This window comes from Oryza glaberrima, chromosome 8 (genome assembly GCF_000147395.1).
Source record: "Oryza glaberrima chromosome 8, OglaRS2, whole genome shotgun sequence".
In the NCBI taxonomy this organism is placed as follows: Eukaryota; Viridiplantae; Streptophyta; class Magnoliopsida; order Poales; family Poaceae; genus Oryza; species Oryza glaberrima.
Genome location: NC_068333.1, coordinates 8,172,107 through 8,190,104, shown reverse-complemented (window position 1 = coordinate 8,190,104; position 17,998 = coordinate 8,172,107). Strand labels below are relative to the sequence as shown.

Sequence of the window (17,998 nt, the reverse complement as noted above, 5' to 3'; positions counted from 1 at the left end):
GAACGTGCTCTCGTGGGCAAGGTACGGGCTCCCAACACTCTGCACATCCAGACAATTTCGTAGGCCATGCGGCCGGCATAGATAACGCTAAAGACCCTTTATTGAAGGCGCCTACAAATCGAACGTCTATTTTTTCTTAAAAAAATCGGGTGCTGTTTTACCAAGTAGATCGAAAATATTTCACTACATAGATCGAAAATGTTCCAATCTTTTAAAAAGCTGAAACACAACCAAATCACCTCATGAAATATTTTGTTACAACATATGAAACAACGGTTTTCAAAAAATCGGACATTGTTTCACCCTTATAAAAACAAATATTTCAACAAATAGTGAAAGAATGTTTCAATTCTTAAAAAAGGTGAAACATGGCCAGATCGCTAGATGAAACAATTTGGTTCAACGTATACAACAAACAATTTGTAGCCATTGCAACACTTAAACCCCTTGTATATCAACAAACCACGTGTCCATCAAGATGAAATTATTAAAAAGTATCAACAATCCACTGCAACATTTGATTCATACATAGTGAAACATCGAGTACACTAGCTGAAACAAAAAAATGAAACGGATCACCCTTAATAGGGTGTTTCCGTTATATCCGGGCGAATGTTGCAATGGGCGCACGTGGTGGGGGCGCGGAGGCGTGGCGCTTGATTTTTCTCCCCTATTGGGTGCCCGACGCGGAGGATTCGAGGGGTTTATTGTTCAATTCGATGGGGAACAACTTATTTGTCACGGAATTCAGGACGGATGCGGATAGAAACCGTGGATGGTGGGCAAGCATGCTGTGATTCTCAAGAAGTACGATGCGGATGTTAATCAGCTTCATGTCAGTTTTCACAGATTGGCTATTTAGGCCAAAATTGTCGCACTTCTGCCTCGTCTGATGAATGGAAGCCATGGGAAGGAGATTACCAAGAACATTGGCACAGTGGTACATGTTGACATCGATACTCAAGATTGTTATTGGCAGGATTTTATTAGGGTTCTCATAAATGGCATGCCAGTGTTATTCACACTAGCTAAAAAGGTTCATTTTCAAAAATGGTGTGGCAGTTTTATAGGGTCTATTAATAAAATAATATTATTTTTAAAAGGTTTAAAATATATAAAAAAAATCACACGTACTCGTATTTACCCTAGCCAAACCAACTAGATCACCTCGCATCCTTCCAATTTAGTACCATTACGCCCTTCGATGCACTGCTTCAGAACCTTGTGTGCACACACACCTACTCCGAATCGATCCACGTCCTTGCCGATTTGGAAGCCGTGAGCCATCTGTAAACACACACCCTCATCCAGCACTCGCACGACGTGTTGACACACCACAAAGCTTGACGAACCCCATCGGCCTTACCCAAATTTTGTTCTGCTGATCTTGTTACTCTACTCTACCACCGCAAGTATGATTGACCTGTCACCGCCAACCTCTCTACCCTGCACCATAGGGTATGAGTCATGGTTGCGATATTGATGAAATATGTATCCTATATCACAATTATAACTTCGGGCCCAACTGTAACTAAACATCACTCATATATTCGGAGTCCTATTCTAATGATTTCTTTTTTCTCTTGTATCAACCACAGTAATAGGTGAGAGTGGTTATATCCGTCACACTTTCTTGATGTAAGTAAAAAAGATTTTCTTCGTTTTCTTTACGCAATTTTGAGTAATGCAGTTGACATTTATCTTAGTTGTGCTTGACACCAACAAGATTCATTGGCTCAAGGTTTGAGCAATAAATCAATTAATATTGCATTAGGTACAAGAATTTCGCACTACTTACTGTGCACTTCCTAGTGCCCATTTTTTCACAAAAATGACCAAGCATTTCCTAATTTATGGAACTCTAAACTATCAGTATAAAATGAAAGCGTCTTGATAATTGGCTCTAAAGTTTCAACATAGTTGAATGCATGCCAAGAATGTAATTTCAACGAAGCATAGCATCATCAATATCACAACCAGAGTCTCCAAGATAATCATGATCAAAACCACAATCTACATAATCAGTTGATTCACAGGCTGTTCTTTTTGGGATCTGTCATGTACCAAACTCTGAGCTTGAGATGAACTTCATTCACAAACAAAAAATAAACATGGGCATGAGATGGCAAGATTAATTTGCACTGCTATGTAACCGAAATTATTGCTTATTGACAAGCATGCCCAACAACTATTTTATGGCAAAAATGGCCTCTATTATGTAAGGAGCACCACAGTATTGCCAAGAAAAACAATGTAGGAGCCATGGACGTATAGAACTTGTGGTGGATACATGAGCAGAGTCAAAGAGCAAAGAATTCAAATCACAAAACTGAGGGGATATAACTGGAAAAATATTGAGGACTCAAATTTCCAGCAGTCCAGGTGGGTGTTATACACTTAAATTTCCAACAGTGCAAGTTAAAGCAAATCAAATTTTCTGTATACTTACCTATTCCCGTTTAGGCTTGTTCAGTAAATCCCTTCCCAACAAGCCCGGCACCGGTTAGGGATTAACCGAACAAGCCCTTAGATGAAAGTAATAGTCTAACATAACAACTTGTAGATTGGGGACTATGAAATGACCAGGTTTGTTTTGTTTTGTGTACGGTTTGTCACTTGGTAATTACGGATGGTAGTTCTGAATCCTTGGGTTATTATGACTTGGTCATTGTTGGGGAAAATTGCATACCCTGTAGTGAGGATAGCAGGAACATGTGCAGGGGGGAAGGTTGCACAAGGAAGAAGAGAATGCACAAAAAGAGATAGATTTATAACATTTGTTTATCTATTTATTACTCATGTGATTTTCAAATTACTAGAGCCTAACAATAGAATGTAATAAAACATTCAAAGGATCCAAACTAATGCAACAAATTGAATTGATAACTAGCCCTACTGGCCTTTGGCTACTGTGGTGCCACCTCACGCGTTTGGCGTGCCCCTGGTAGGTAATGCCGACCACGACACAAACACGACAGGTCTTGGAAGAAAGAGACATACAGTTATCATGATAGTTCATGTCTTCTAGTTGGTTTTTAAGGACTATAGGAAAACACGCATAATCTTATACAGAGTGGCATCAGTTGATAATAGTGAATCATGTCGAAATTATGAAATGGAATGTACATAAATGGAACAACACCAGGTACTGTAGACTTGCCTGTTACATACTTTCGACCAAAAAGAACAATTACTCTGAAGAGTCGATAGGCATGAAATCTTCAGCGAAAATCTTCATCAGAGCCTCCGTTAAACCCATGTCGACAGCCTAAACATAAGACAACACTGCTTAGCAAAGACATTTTCAATTTTGTTTGATGTGATGTGAAACAATTAAGCAGTACTCCCTCTGTCCCAAAAAGAAATCGATTCTAGGAATAAACCTAGACACATGTATGTCTAGATTTATCCCTAGGATTTGAATTTTTTTTTGGGACAGAGTGAGTATACGAGAGTATATATATATATATATATATATATATATACGGATTAGGAATTTGGATAAGATAGAGATTTTGTGCACTTACGACATTTCTGATGTGGGCAAGCTCCCCTTTCTCCCTAGACAGACACCAGCGCCGCAGGTAACGGTTCTGGTCAATCTTGAGGGTGTGCAGATTGGTTAGTTTCTTTGTACACTGCGGCAAAGACTTGATTTTTTTTTGATAAAGGAAGCTTTTATTAATCTCAGACGATTACATCAAGTTGATAGAACCATACTAAGAAAACTCCCGGCCTCTGCATAACTAGGATGCACACAGCCAAAACACACAAACCCACAAACACACAAACCGCCACCCATGTCCCTGGGTAAAACATTCCCTGACCACCTGCTCCAAGCGCTGACACGCCGCTGCAACCAAATCCCGTGGTTGCAGGCTTCTGAAGGATAGCCCAGGTACGAAGGAAGTGGATAGTTAAAAAAATAACCTGTAAAGGAGAAGAGATTTTTCTTTTGTCAAACACCATATCATTCCTGCAAAGCCATAATGACCAACAAATAGTGGCTGCCCCTAACAGGATAAGTGACTTCAAGTCTTTCCTAATTCCCTGTAGCCAATTACCAAACATATTGGATACACCACGTGGCGGGAAAAGCCCTGTAGCCACTTGTATAATGCACCACACAAAACGGGCAAATTTGCACTCATAAAACAAATGTAATATTGTCTCATCTTTGTGACAAAAGCAACAATTCTTACTTCCTTGCCAATTGCGCTTAGCTAGGTTATCCCTTGTCAAAACTACCCCACGACGTAAATACCATAGGAAGATCTTTACTTTAAGCGGTATTTTTAATTTCCAAATTACTTTGTTTATGTTGGGCAAATCTGAATGTACCAAGGCAAGATAATGCGACTTCACTGAAAATTCTCCATTTTGGGTTAAATTCCAATGAAACTTATCTTGATCCTGAGTAAGAACTAGGTTAGCGATTCGTGGAAGAAGGTTATTCCACGCCACTAATTTTGGCCCAATGAGATCCCTTCGCCAAGATACATTCGGAGGGTAATTTTGTAGCACTTTTGCTACAGTATCATGTTTATTCCTAACTATATTGTATAGACAAGGATATTGTTCTCGCAATGGTGCTTCTCCCAACCACTTGTCTTCCCAAAACCTTATTTGGGCACCATCTCTCATAATGAATTTGCCAAATCGTAAAAAGTCACGCTTGACCTTCATAAGGCTGGCCCAGAATTGTGAGTCCCCAACTTTAAACTCAACTTGTGACACAGGTTTTGAGCCCAAGTACTTGTTACGAATCAATTGTTGCCAGACCCCATCGGTCGTGAGTAGCTTAAATAACCACTTGCTAAGAAGGGCAATGTTTTTCATATCTAAATCATGAATTCCTAAACCCCCTTGTTCTTTGGGTTGGCACATAATACTCCACTTCGTCAAACGATACTTTTTCTTTTGATCATCACACTGCCAATAAAATCTCGAGCAAAAATAATCAAGTTTCTTAAGTACACCTCTCGGTATTGCGAAGAAAGACATCATATACAGTGGAAGACTACTAAGCACTGAGTTTATCAATGTTAAACGTCCTCCTGTGGAAAGTAGTTTCCCTTTCCACCTACTGAGTCTCTTCTCAAAGCGTTCTTCTACCCCTTTCCAATCTGCATTTCTTAGTTTCCTATAATGGATAGGAATGCCTAAGTAGCATAATGGGAATTCGTCAGAAGAACAACCAAAGAGATCGGTATATTGGTCTTCCATGGCTCGAGCATCACCAAAACAGAATAATTCACTCTTATGAAAGTTAATCTTGAGACCTGAGAGCTGCTCAAAAGCACAAAGCAGAAGCTTCATGTTACGAGCCTTCTCAAGGTCATGATCCATAAAAAGAATGGTATCATCAGCGTACTGTAGAATAGAAATGCCATCATCCACTAGATGAGGGACTACTCCACAAATCTGTCCATCTACTTTGGCTCGATTGATTAGAACGACCAACATGTCAGCTACAATATTAAAAAGCATCGGCGAAAGAGGATCACCTTGTCGAAGGCCCTTTTTCGTTTGGAAAAAAGGTCCGACGTCATCATTTACTTTTATTGATACACTTCCACCCGAAACGAAAGACTCGATCCAAGAAATCCACTTGGTTGAGAATCCTTTCATACGAAGTGCTTGCATCAAAAATGGCCATTTGACCTTATCATAAGCTTTCTCAAAATCAATTTTGAAGATCACTCCATTTAGTTTCTTCCGATGCAGTTCATGTAAAGTTTCATGTAAAATGACGACACCCTCCAAGATGTTTTGTCCTCGCATGAAAGCTGTTTGGGTCGGACTCACTACATGGTCCGCCACCGAGTTAATCCTATTTGTGGCGACCTTGGTGAATAGTTTAAAGCTGACATTAAGCAGACAAATAGGTCTATATTGTTGTATGCGATTCGCTTCTTTGACTTTGGGGAGCAAAGTTATCACCCCAAAGTTCAAACTGAACAATGGCAATTCACCAGTATGTAATTCATGGAATAAATTCATCAAATCATGTTTAATGACTTCCCAGAATTTCTGATAAAATTCTGCTGGAAACCCATCTAGGCCCGGTGCTTTGTTATGCTCCATGTCAAATACAGCATCTCGTATTTCTTTTTCCAAAAATGGTGCCGTTAGGAATTCATTTTCAGCCTCTGTGACCTGTGATATATCCCCAGTCCTAGATTCATCTAGCGTAAAAGGGTTTATCTTCAGGTGGCCCAAATAGTTTCTTATAGAAACTAGTAATGTAGGCCTTGAGAGCTGCTTGCCCCTCTATTTTCCCTTTGTCCTGTTCTAGGTAGAATATCCGTTTCTTCCTGTGTTTACCATTGGCAACCATTTGGAAGTATTTGGTATTATTATCTCCTAGACGAACATCAGAAGTTTTGGCCCTTTGAAACCACTGTCTCTTCTTCTCTTAGAAGCATAACTAGTCGATCTCTTGCTTGAGTAAATTGATCTCTTTCAACTTCAGTCAGAACTCGAACCTCCGCAGCGATGTCCAATTCATCTACGGTCGATTGCAAACTTTTTTTCTCTTGCTTATACATACCACTCATATGGGCCGCCCAACCTCGTAGATACTTACGCAAAGCACTCATTTTATTGTTCCATCGTTGGACCGAGTTGCGCCCTTTGACCGGCTTGTTCCAAATTTCGACAACATGGTCGTGGAATTCATCACGAGTCAACCAGCTTAGTTCTAGTTTGAACTGTTTATGGTTCCCGATGAAAGCCGCAGAACCAGTATCAAGCAAAAGAGGAGTATGATCTGAAACCCCTCGCTCAAGAGCATGTACCGAAACCATCGGAAATTTGGATTCCCACTTCGTGGTCATTAAGACTCGATCCAACTTCTCATAAGTTGGGTTGGCTAAGGAATTTGCCCATGTGAATTGTCTACCTGCTAAAGCAATTTCTCTCAAGTCAAAACTGTCAATTACAGCATTGAAGAGAAAAGGCCAGCGGTCATTATATCTATTGTTGTTTTTCTCTGTACTACTCCTCAAAATGTTGAAATCACCACCAATGAGCGTGGGATGTGGATTTTGTTGGCAAGCGCGGACTAGCTCAGCTAAGAAGCTAGATTTGAATTCATCCTGCGCTGGTCCATAGACCGCCATCAAGATCCATTCGAATCTGTCCTCTTTGTTGCGTAAATGGAATTTAACGTAAAATTCCCTTTCCACAATCAAGGACAAGTCCATTACAGCTGCATTAATACCGAGTAATATACCTCCTGATCTACCACGAGGGGGAAGACAGTGCCAAACGAAATCTGCGCCCCTAGCTAGGCGATCAAGATTCGTCTTTGACACATCATTCTTCCTTGTCTCCAATAAAGCAACAAAATCAAGATTGTGTTCCTTAATGTTCTCAGCAACATACCGATATTTAGCCAAGTCAAGTAGACCTCTGCTATTCTAGAAGATGCCTTTCATTTACAACCTTTTTTGTTCTTGTTACTTTTGGTCCTGGTCGATTGACCTTTCTTTTTTGAAGCAGATTTGGATTTTCGAGGGGTAGCTATTAAGTCACAAATTGTTGTGCTAAGCTCCGCATCATCCAAGTCTACTTCAGAAACTTCCTTGACTAAGTGAGCGAGTAAGATGCCATCAGGTTCGGCATCCTCATCATCACCATCATCAAAAGGATTTTGATCATTCGCTTCATCAATAACCTTAGCTTTCATCTTAGTTTTAGGTGCTACTTTCCATCTGTCAACCTCCATATGTTTAATAGCATTAACAGAAAAGGCCACGTTTTCACTTCCACTACCCAAAGAAACTCCTATCTTTCCCAAATTGGAGGAAAATTGTTCATTGGATAAATAAACAATGGAAGAAGATGGGAGGTTAGAATGCATACCTATAGAAGGGTCAAGGTATGATGTAGACGAAAGTGATGACTTCGCTAAGTCAGCCATCTTGGACATCATTGGCCCATCCAGATTTCTCATCGCTGCCCTGCGTTTAGCCTTTGTCGTTGAATCCTCATCGGCCGCTGCAATGCCATTAGATGATATGGCTGCATTGCAGCGATCACTACGGCGAAGCCCTTCGGTCTTTTCCTCCTGGTTCACCAGCCCATTAGAAATACAAATAGGCGAAATTAAAGTAGAGGCAATTAGCACAGGAGTATGAGAACTAGACAAGGGTGGCAGTGACTTGCTCCTCTTGCGCCTATATACCTGTAAAGGAGTGCATGGGGACCTCACATGCCCGAAGGTCGAGTGCTTGATGGAGCTCGATCCGGGCTGAGTGACATGACCCTCATGTGTATAGGCAGCAGTTTGAGTTGTTGTAGTAGGCACTGGTGGTGTTTGCATGAGTGAAGTAGGCATCGGCAGAGTCGGCACGAGTGGAGACTTTGTCGGCGCTGATGTTGATTGCCTCGATGATGCCAACGGGGTCTGCATGGGTGGAGTGGATGCCGGCAGGGTCTGCATAGGAGCGGATGGGGGTGGGGTCGACGTGAGCGACCGCCCCAAAGGTGCAGGAGTAGGTGGAGACACCGCCATTGTCAGCCCGGGTGGAGTATCCGATGATGAAGACTTCGGTAGAAGCACAATCGATGTCGGTGCGGCTGGCGCAGCTGTCGAGGTCGAGAGAGAAACTTCTCTCCGACCGTATGATGTCGATCCGATCACCCTTAACGGAGTGACCGCAATGTGCTGCTTGTTCACTCTAGTGCCCAGGATAATTTGCTGTCTCTGTGGCACAGGGCGACGATCCCCAAAAGGAGTCACTGCTAACTGCATAGGAGTTGGACATGAAACTGCAGCATTCGAACTCTCCGGTGTCGATGTATTCGCCTTCTTCTTTTTTGCTGCATGATCAGCACTACCTCCATCCATGTTGCTACCATTATCAGTACCCGCAGAATCATGATCCATAGTATCATTGGATGGGGTGGGAATGGCAGGTTGAAAATCTTCAGGCTCAACAGTGTAAATGCTCATACCCATGCTTCCCAAACACAACATCAGTAGTGAAAGGGAAATGTTCCCTATCCATAATGCCCACTTTGATTCGGATCACTCCCAACTTCCGGAAGGTTAGCATGTCTACTTCTTCTGTAGCCCCAGTTACACTACCAAGTGCCCAGAAACCGAGATAATGCCGCCAAGCATGAGGAACACCGGTGACATGCACCCATGCCATATCCAATTCATATGAGGGAATAACATCACCTGCTTCCTGCCACTCGGAGATCGTCAGAGCAACCCCATGATTCTTTAGGCGAAACTCGACATCAGCCATTCTTTTCAGTTCCTCCTCCGATGGGAATGTAACTAGGAAAGAATCTTTACCGTGTGGCAAAGCCTCCCAGTTCCAATCTGCTCGAATAAGCCTGGCAAGCTCTGTCTGTACCCCATCCGCTCCTAGGTGTCCACCAGTGATCGTGACTAAAGCTGTAGGTGCCGGAACTGTAGTCTCGAGCTTGTAATCAAAGTCTGGCACTTGAAGAAAACCAAGCTCATTCTTGCCAAACCCAAGCAACGACGCATTTGGTTTCGGCATCTTCAGGATTGGGCACTTGATAGACAAATGTGAATCCTTCTTGTTACATATAATGCAATTCAAATCTGCCTTGCACACAGCAGGCAAATGTCCATTGCACTTGCATCTGTAGCAAAAAGGTGGTGCGGCAAAGACTTGATGCCCTCGCACCCCCAAATCCTGATGATCTGAAGGCTGGTCATTTCACACAGCCACTCCGGCAGCGCCTGTATGGCCTCGCAGGAGTTCAAACTTAGCGACCAGAGTGATGGAAGATGTCGGATGGCGTCTGGAAGATGCAAAAGATTTTTACACCAGGAGATCTCCAGCTGTTGGAGGGTGGGGAGGTGGTGAAGCAACCTCCACTCGTCCGCTGCAACCCCTACTCCTTTGATCTCCAAGTTGGTGTCGGAAGAAGAAGAGAAGGAATGGCTGAAACTGGCTGCAGGTTCGTGTCTGATCTCACCCCATGAAGATATAACCTTGTCGCTCTCTGATATGAGCCAGCTGTGAAACATCGGTGGGCATGGTTTCAGTCTAAGCATTGGACAAAGCTCTATTGACAGTGTAACTAGCATAGGGAACATGAACTCTATGCTATCCTCACCACCTTTACTGTGTGTTGTGGTGCTCCACTCTTCCAACTGTTTCATATCCCTCAAGGTGAAGACTTTCAGTTTGGAATGGGCCTTTGTCGCCACCGCAGAAACCGCCATCAATTTTTGTGAGACTGTCCATCTGTTGGAGATGCACTTCATTCAGGTTTGGCAACTGTCCCAGTGGTGGCAGGTGTCTGCATCTGTGCAAATCCTTCAACTCAATCTTAACAAGACTTGGAAGATGATGTGAGATGCCTACAAACCAAGTTGGGAAGGTTGTGCTATCATACCCTTGTATGCTTAAATTCCACAGACCTCTTGGTGGCATTAGTTCTCCCAAAACATCCTTGTCCTCCAAAAGTCGGTCAGCCCATGAAGTCCAATGAAATGTCAATGTTGAAAGATTTTGTTTCTCTGACAACTCAATTCCTCGTGCTTCTTCTATGGACTTCACATTTTCAAGACAGCTTATTTCAAGTCTGACAGGATTTATATCTTCAAGCATATGAAGGTTGCTGCGGGAATCACCAGAAATAGAGTGAACAATGAAGTGTGGTAATGAGATTGGAATATTCTTGAATTGAGATTTTCTCAAATACTCCTTAAGTTGATCTGAGCACCCCACAACTATTAGAAACTCCAGACTGTCAATTAATTCTATGCTGTGTGGGAGGGATCTCAGAGACCGACAGTATGAATTATTACTAAAACAGTGCTTTCCTATTGTAATGTGTTAGTTGCAGTTTTAGTAATAATTCAGTGAACTGTAGAGTAAATAATAAGTATGTGGCAAATATGACCTTTCTCGTTATGTTAATGGGCATTATTTGGTACTTGTAACAATTTCTTCACATTTCCATTTCTTATTTTAGAAAGGCAAAGCTCTTAATATCCCAAAAGATATAAACATACTTGACAAGATAAATTATACAAGCCCTACTTCTAATACAATTAACATATTATTTGGGGTAAACATGCGTACATGTAATGTGTTAGCCTTGCAGCTGAGTATGCTCGGACTCATATTTTATAATTATTAGTTATTTACAAATGCATGGTACTTTATAATTGACTTAAGACAGGCAAAACATTGCTTTTCTATTGAGGTATATCATAACTCACAGTGTGCAATATGGAACGCTGAAGGAAAGACATCCCAACAAGTTGTCTGATATACTTCTCGCCAAGTCGTACCGATGAAAATGTTTTAGATGGCTCAATAAAACCAAGAGCAATCCATTGGTGAACCAGACTTGCTTTAGCTATATTGTGACCTTTAGGGAAGATGGCGCAGTAGGCAAAGCATAATCTCAAATATGGTGGCATATTCTTGTAAGTTAGTTTCAAGGATGGCAACACTGAATTATCAGAAAAAGCTTCAGTCCAAATATCACTATTGCTCAGTGCTCTCCATTCCACAAGGTCCATTCCAGATAGCAAGAAACCAAGTGCATGGGCTGCTAATGCTATGCCTCCACATTTCTTGGCAATGACCCATCCGACTTGCTCGATTTGGTCTTTATCACCTCTAGCTTCAAAATTACTGCGTTGCTTAATTATATTCCAACACATGGCAGAGTCCAACATATGGTTTATGTGTGCAAATTTTCTTTGCAACGTCTTCATTGCGTGTTGTCACCAAGACTTTTATTTTGCCTTTTGTATTTAGCATAAGCTTCAACTCATTTAAATGAAAGTCATTTGTTTCCCATAGATCATCCAAAACAATCAGAGTATTCTTATCCTCTAATAGATCACAAAGGCGTCCGTTTATATTCTCCCTGGTATATTCATTCTTATTTCTTTCATTTGACACTTGAGAAATAATGGTGTCCCCTATTTTTTTCAAGTCAAATACCTGGGACACATAGACCCATACCCTGTGGTCATAACCTCTGAACTGGGTATCATTAAAAACCAGTTGGGCTAAAGCTGTTTTCCCAATGCCTCCAAACCCATAGATTGGCACAATTACTGTGTCTTCCTCGTCACTTGCTGATAGCAAAGACACAACTTGTTTTCTTTCTTTGTCTCTGCCAATGATGGACGATTGAATCACCTTCGATGTTGTTTCTCGTGGATCAGGACGGTGATGCTCATTATATGGTGTGGAGTCAGGTGTGAGTCTAAAAGCCTCATGACCCTCTTTGATCTTTCTCAGTTGATCTCTCATCTTTTTCATCTTATTAGCCATAGAAATCTTGGATGCAATTGCAAAACAAGAGAGCATCGTCTTCATCTAGGAAAAAAATGATATTATTTATATGTTCAGGTGAAATAGAAAATTATCGAAGAAAATATCTAGCTTTGTAACCTCTTGTTGAATTATATATAACAACTAGTCCATATTAAATTTGGAAAGGATTGACAATTTCTTAAAGCTTTGAGTGAGGTAGTGATAGCAAAATGACACTAGTTATGATTACACTCTCAACTAATTGTATTGACTTTCATAAGTATTCTTGGTTTTCTTATAATGGAGGCACTTCTGGCCTCTACACAAACAAGGGATACACACAACCATTACACCACGAAGCATAAAGCTTATTTCAAGTGCAGTAAGCAATACCATCAACATGACAAACAAATTGTCATAGAGGCTACCTAAAAATAATCACTGTTCTCTATCCTCAGGACCAATCAAGAGATCCTAACAATGACGATGGCTATGAAGCAAATGAGGTTTTGAAGTCTATACCTTCGTAGCAACAACACGAAGAAAGATACGACTTGTATCATTCACAAGATCCAAAGTAGTAAAGGACAAGTCAAAAGAGTTCTCAAACAGAGCACAAGTAACAAATTGTCCATGAAACGTCTTCAAGATGGACAAGCCACTTAGGTCGAACCCGTCGCCAAATTCAAACAATGAAGGCCACACCTAGGATTTTCACTTTAGAGGAGGTACCAATGCTCGACCACACCTCAAGACAAAATTCTTGTATTGAATCTAACCAATAAAACCAGATCACACCACTAGATCCAACCAGTAAAGGCCATATCTTAGTGGCAGATCCAACCAGTATATATTAAGTCTTGATTGACATCCTATCATAGGTCCACGGTAGCTGATCTTCCTCGATCTCCACCACTAGAGATCTCCTCCACCAGAAGAGAGACTTCCAAGTAGGACACTGCCACCAGTCAATCAAGCTATAACTGTCGTTGGCTTGAATCCAAGGAGGGTGGACCGCTAGTCATTGATGGACCTAGACCTAAAGCAATATACAACTCATCTTAGCTGGTGAGATCAGTGGATCGGCCCAAATGTGCCTTGAGTATGGAAACACTGAAAAGAATGCTCATCCTGACTACATTTTTGGTGGGAAGAATGCTCATCCGAAAATAATGCTTGGCCCAACTGTGTCATCTTGCACCATCATTGGTGGATCACATGTAGATGTAGCAAAGAATTTCATTGATGATTTAAGTAGTGAAGATTTTGATCTAAGTTGATTTTAATATTTATGGTTTTATAATGATTATGTATGTTATGTATTCCCTCAGTCCTAAAATGTAGCTATTCATAGAGTTTAAATTTTGTCCAAAAATGTAGCTATTTCTCCAGCTATCCCCTCATCTCAACCAATCACAACCATCTCCTATTTAATATCTCTATCTACTATCTCTTATCAGCCAATCACAATCTTCTAACATTCAATTCTACCTACTTCCTTAAGTTTTGTGAAAACCTCTAGAAATGCCTACATTTTTGGACAAAGGAATCATTGTCGCGCTAATTTGGGATAAGTTGGGAATAACTTGTGCTTTGAATATGGTTTTGTTGATGTTCCAATTTGCTTGAGGCCAGAGGGGCGCGGTTAGTGACAAAATCAAGGACTAAACTCAAGGGGAGTTGACGTCCAAACTGTTAAGGATATCATGCGGGACGTTCAGGCTAGAGAACAGTGCATGTGAAGTCAAGGTTTCCATATGGTGTACATAGGAGGTGTGCGTTTATGGAAAAAGAGTCAAATTTGAAAACTTTAGAGGGGTTCTAATTTAGAAATATTGCAAAAGAACTGGAATGTGATGGAATCATATCCTAGTAAGTAGAAGTCCTTGGTGTTGGAGGTTGTAGTGCCTAAAAAATTCACCCCCAAATTAAAAACCACCTTTTAAATAGAATTTTGGAAATAATTAAAAACCAAAAAGAAAATCTCAAACAATAAAAGCCATCAAAGAAAAATTCAAATGTGACCTAGAGTATTTTTTTATAAATTCACCATGCTTAACCAATTTTTACTTGAATTTTCATGGTAAGGTAATTTTACTCAACCGAACCAATTCTAGTGTTTCTATAAAGTGGAGTACTGGGATGCTAGATCACGTCATACCATCCATTGGACAATATACTTTATTGATGATGTCACGCAGTTGTATCCAACTTACACACTGGCCTTACACGGTTAAGGCCGTTTTTTTGACATTGATATTTTTCAAAAATTTATTTCGAAACTAATCCGTGCTAATGACACTGGCCTTACACGGTGTTCAGCGCCAATGACTCTGGCGCTAACCCGTTGTATCTCAGCGTTAGATACATTGGCGCTGAGCCCACGGCCTATTTTTGGTTGAAGTTTTTGGCACGGGTTAGTTTCAAAATAAGTTTTTGAAAAGGACCAATTTATCAAAAAAACGGCGGTTAAGGCCGAGCAATGTTACTCCCAGGCTAAGAGCCTAAGAGGATGGAATCATGATGGATATTCAAGTGGTTTAGCCTAGGTAGGTTTGCGTGGGCTCGCAACATGGTTGATATCATAATTATGACTTAAAACATGGTCGTGTTTAAAAATATGCTTTAAACTAGTGAATTGTTTGAACTATGGATTTACGTGAAAATAAACCCTATTATGCCATTCCTTCTATCCCTTGCATCATGTGCATTTTTGCTTATACCTTGTTGGGTACATTTATACTCAACATTGCAAGTCCCATCTTCATAATAGAGCTAAGTAAGTCCTACGAGGAGTCATGGCTTATACCCTAATTAGCGCCTATAAAGTGGAGTCATTGGCCCGTTTCTCGCGGCTGTTGTTTTTCTTTTGGCGCAGGCCTAAAACACCTTTATACTAAGGTAATATTTAATGTTTTATTTCGTTTGTTCCAAATTATCAAACTTTTACATTGTGTCCCATGATGACAGTGCATAATACATAATGCATCCGAAAATTTAGTGTCATTTTTGGGGTGACAAAGGTTATGGGTAAATAAACACTAGAGGGGGAGTAATTGGGCAAGACACTTATATAGAGAGAAAACCTAGGTTTTATACTCTTTACTCTTTCATATAGAGTGCAGTTCATATTAGAGATGAGTGTTTTATATGCACTTTGTAAACACTTTGATGCGATAATGATCATATTCATGCAAAGGGAAGTGTGGTAACCTTGCTCTTATTTTATATTATTTTAGTGCCCTTTGGCTTTATGCTTTAGTCGATTTTATTTGATTTTTTGAAAACCATATAGAACAATAGAAAATAGTTATCTTTTTGTCTTCTAATTTGGGTAAAATTTCATTCTACAAGATTTTTTTTCCTTCTATTACGCTTCACCCACTTTGAAAAGGCTTTGTTGTTGTGTTTTGATCTAACAAGAATGGTCAGCACACCCAGCAATGGCCCATAAACATGCCGAACCCGACAATCCCATTCAATAGTGCCTATGGGTTCTCTATGGCATCATCATCTCTTAACCGTTGAGGAAACAAAATAGGATGGATGTGATTTAATGCCCCCTCCCTTCTGAGTCTGACTTTCCCTGCTTCGGAATTGAGAAAGCAACAGCAGGGTTCACTCAACAAGAAGGTTACCAGCAGGGCTCACTCAAACAAGAATCATGATCGGTTTTGCAAACAAATAAGCAGCTCATCACAACACACATTTGACATGCGCAAAGTTTGGGCTGACTTCAAATGAAAGTTATGTGTTGCAATGAACTAAGATGTATCTGTGCCTTTAGGAATTGGACCTGTTTATGATGCTTGTGTTGCAATGAATTAAGATGTATATGTGCCTTTATAACTTGACACAACTAAAGCTAGCAAAGTTATGTACCTTTCCAGCAGTTGCAGACTTCGATTTGTCCTGGAATTCGTCGAGCATATCAGAGATGTCGTAGGCTGCATTCTTGAGCCGCTTCAGCCACAGCAGCACCGACTCCTCGGTAACCGACCGCCTCTCTGCATCCTTGAGCACCGCCGCCATGGATTCCAGCATGTCCTTCATGTCCTCCAGGTCTTCCTTGAAGCCACACAACATCATCACTTGCTCTCCAATGGCAGCGCCTAGCTTAGCGCCCGCTTCCCTCACCACGGCCATGGCCAACAACCCCACAACTCCTGCCATGGCTGCCGCTAGTGAATGCAGCTAGCAGCAGCAGCAGTCCCTACCTCTGTGCAGAATGGTGTGCTAGCCTGGAGGATCGGAGGAGGATGAGGTGATTACTTGCTTGTACTAATGATGTTTAGTTATGGACTGATCACTTTTGCTTTTAATGGTGGGAACCTTGAGCACCAACAGGAAGAAAGATGGGTATTGGGGGACGTGCATGCTTGTGTGATAACAGTGAAGAAAAGAATCTGAACAACTGTGTCTCTCTCACAAGGAAACGGATCTGAAGTCTCTGCCTTTTAATCTTTGGTATTAGGTTATAATTAAAGGCTAATGATGCTAAAGACCGGAGTGTGATTCACTGATTCCATGCGTACAGGGGATTTCTGTTTATTCTATTTTATCAGTACTCACTACTGCTCTAGACGTCTCTTGCCATCCATACCACCATGGCGCCATGCATTCGGCAATAATGGATTACTGCAGAGGTTATAGAAAATACATTCTGTAATCATTCAATCCAAATACTGAGAAAGCATAAGATTATATTCTCAATTTCTATCTCCTTTTTGTACTGACTCTAAGGTTACATGCCAATGGATTTATCCAAAGAGTTATCTTCTGTTTGAGGACCATATATACTGTGGAGGAGCAAAGCTATCACAATCCTAAGATATATAATTTTATTGTCTAGTTTTCGGTTCAGTTACTTCTTTTCATCCCTTTGATGGAAATCTAACCACTCTCATCAGTCATCACTCCTCTGATTCCCTGTTTAACTTTAAGCATTATCCCTTACTTGGATAAAAGGTTGAACAATGAATTGCTCTAACTTCTAATTTAGAACTGATAAAGACTTAGTTACACAAGACATAAAATAAATTTACAAGTGATGGAGACTTATATAATTTAAATGTAAAATATTCAGACCTTGATAAAATAAAGGACAGCATTTATAAAATTTCAGTAAACATAATCTAAGCTTACATTTTACGTAAAATTGGAAAAAAAAAATCAAATCGAACAGGGGGAGCAGGATACCAGTGCGCAGAGACGCCGACGAGATGGCCGCCATCCTGGACGGCTGGACCTGCCGTCCCGGCTCGCTGAAGCCTGAAGGGGAGCTATCGGCGAGCCTGGAAGCGAGGAGGGGAGTGGCCGGCCGCGGCGGAAGTAGGGACGCCATCGGGGGCGGGCGCCGGCGACACCGCGCATCTGCGGCGGCTGTGGCGGCGCCGGCGGACCCTCTCTGCTTGGGGGGTTACTGAGATCAACTTGCCAGATGGGCCGGGCCATCTGGGCTGACTACCTTTGGGGCCGCGTTTGGCTGGGCCGAGATCCACTGGGATTTCGTTTCAAAACTCGTCCTCTTCTTCTTTTTCAGAAACTAGAAAAATAAGGCTATTTTAGTATTATTATTATTGTTATACGGTTTAGCTAAGCAGAAAATCATTGTGGGAATTCGTTTGGGATTTTTTTTAAAGAAAATCATGAGTTGTAATTAGAAGTTCGACTCTTGTCTTAAGTTAGCATGCGAGATTTTTAAAATGATTTATTATACG

At 41.1% G+C, this 17,998-nt stretch overlaps 1 pseudogene; it reads right to left on the bottom strand.

The window, feature by feature from the left end:
- Positions 1–3,037: 3,037 nt before the first annotated feature.
- Positions 3,038–17,679, bottom strand: LOC127781334 (disease resistance protein RGA2-like; annotated as a pseudogene).
- Positions 17,680–17,998: the final 319 nt, after the last annotated feature.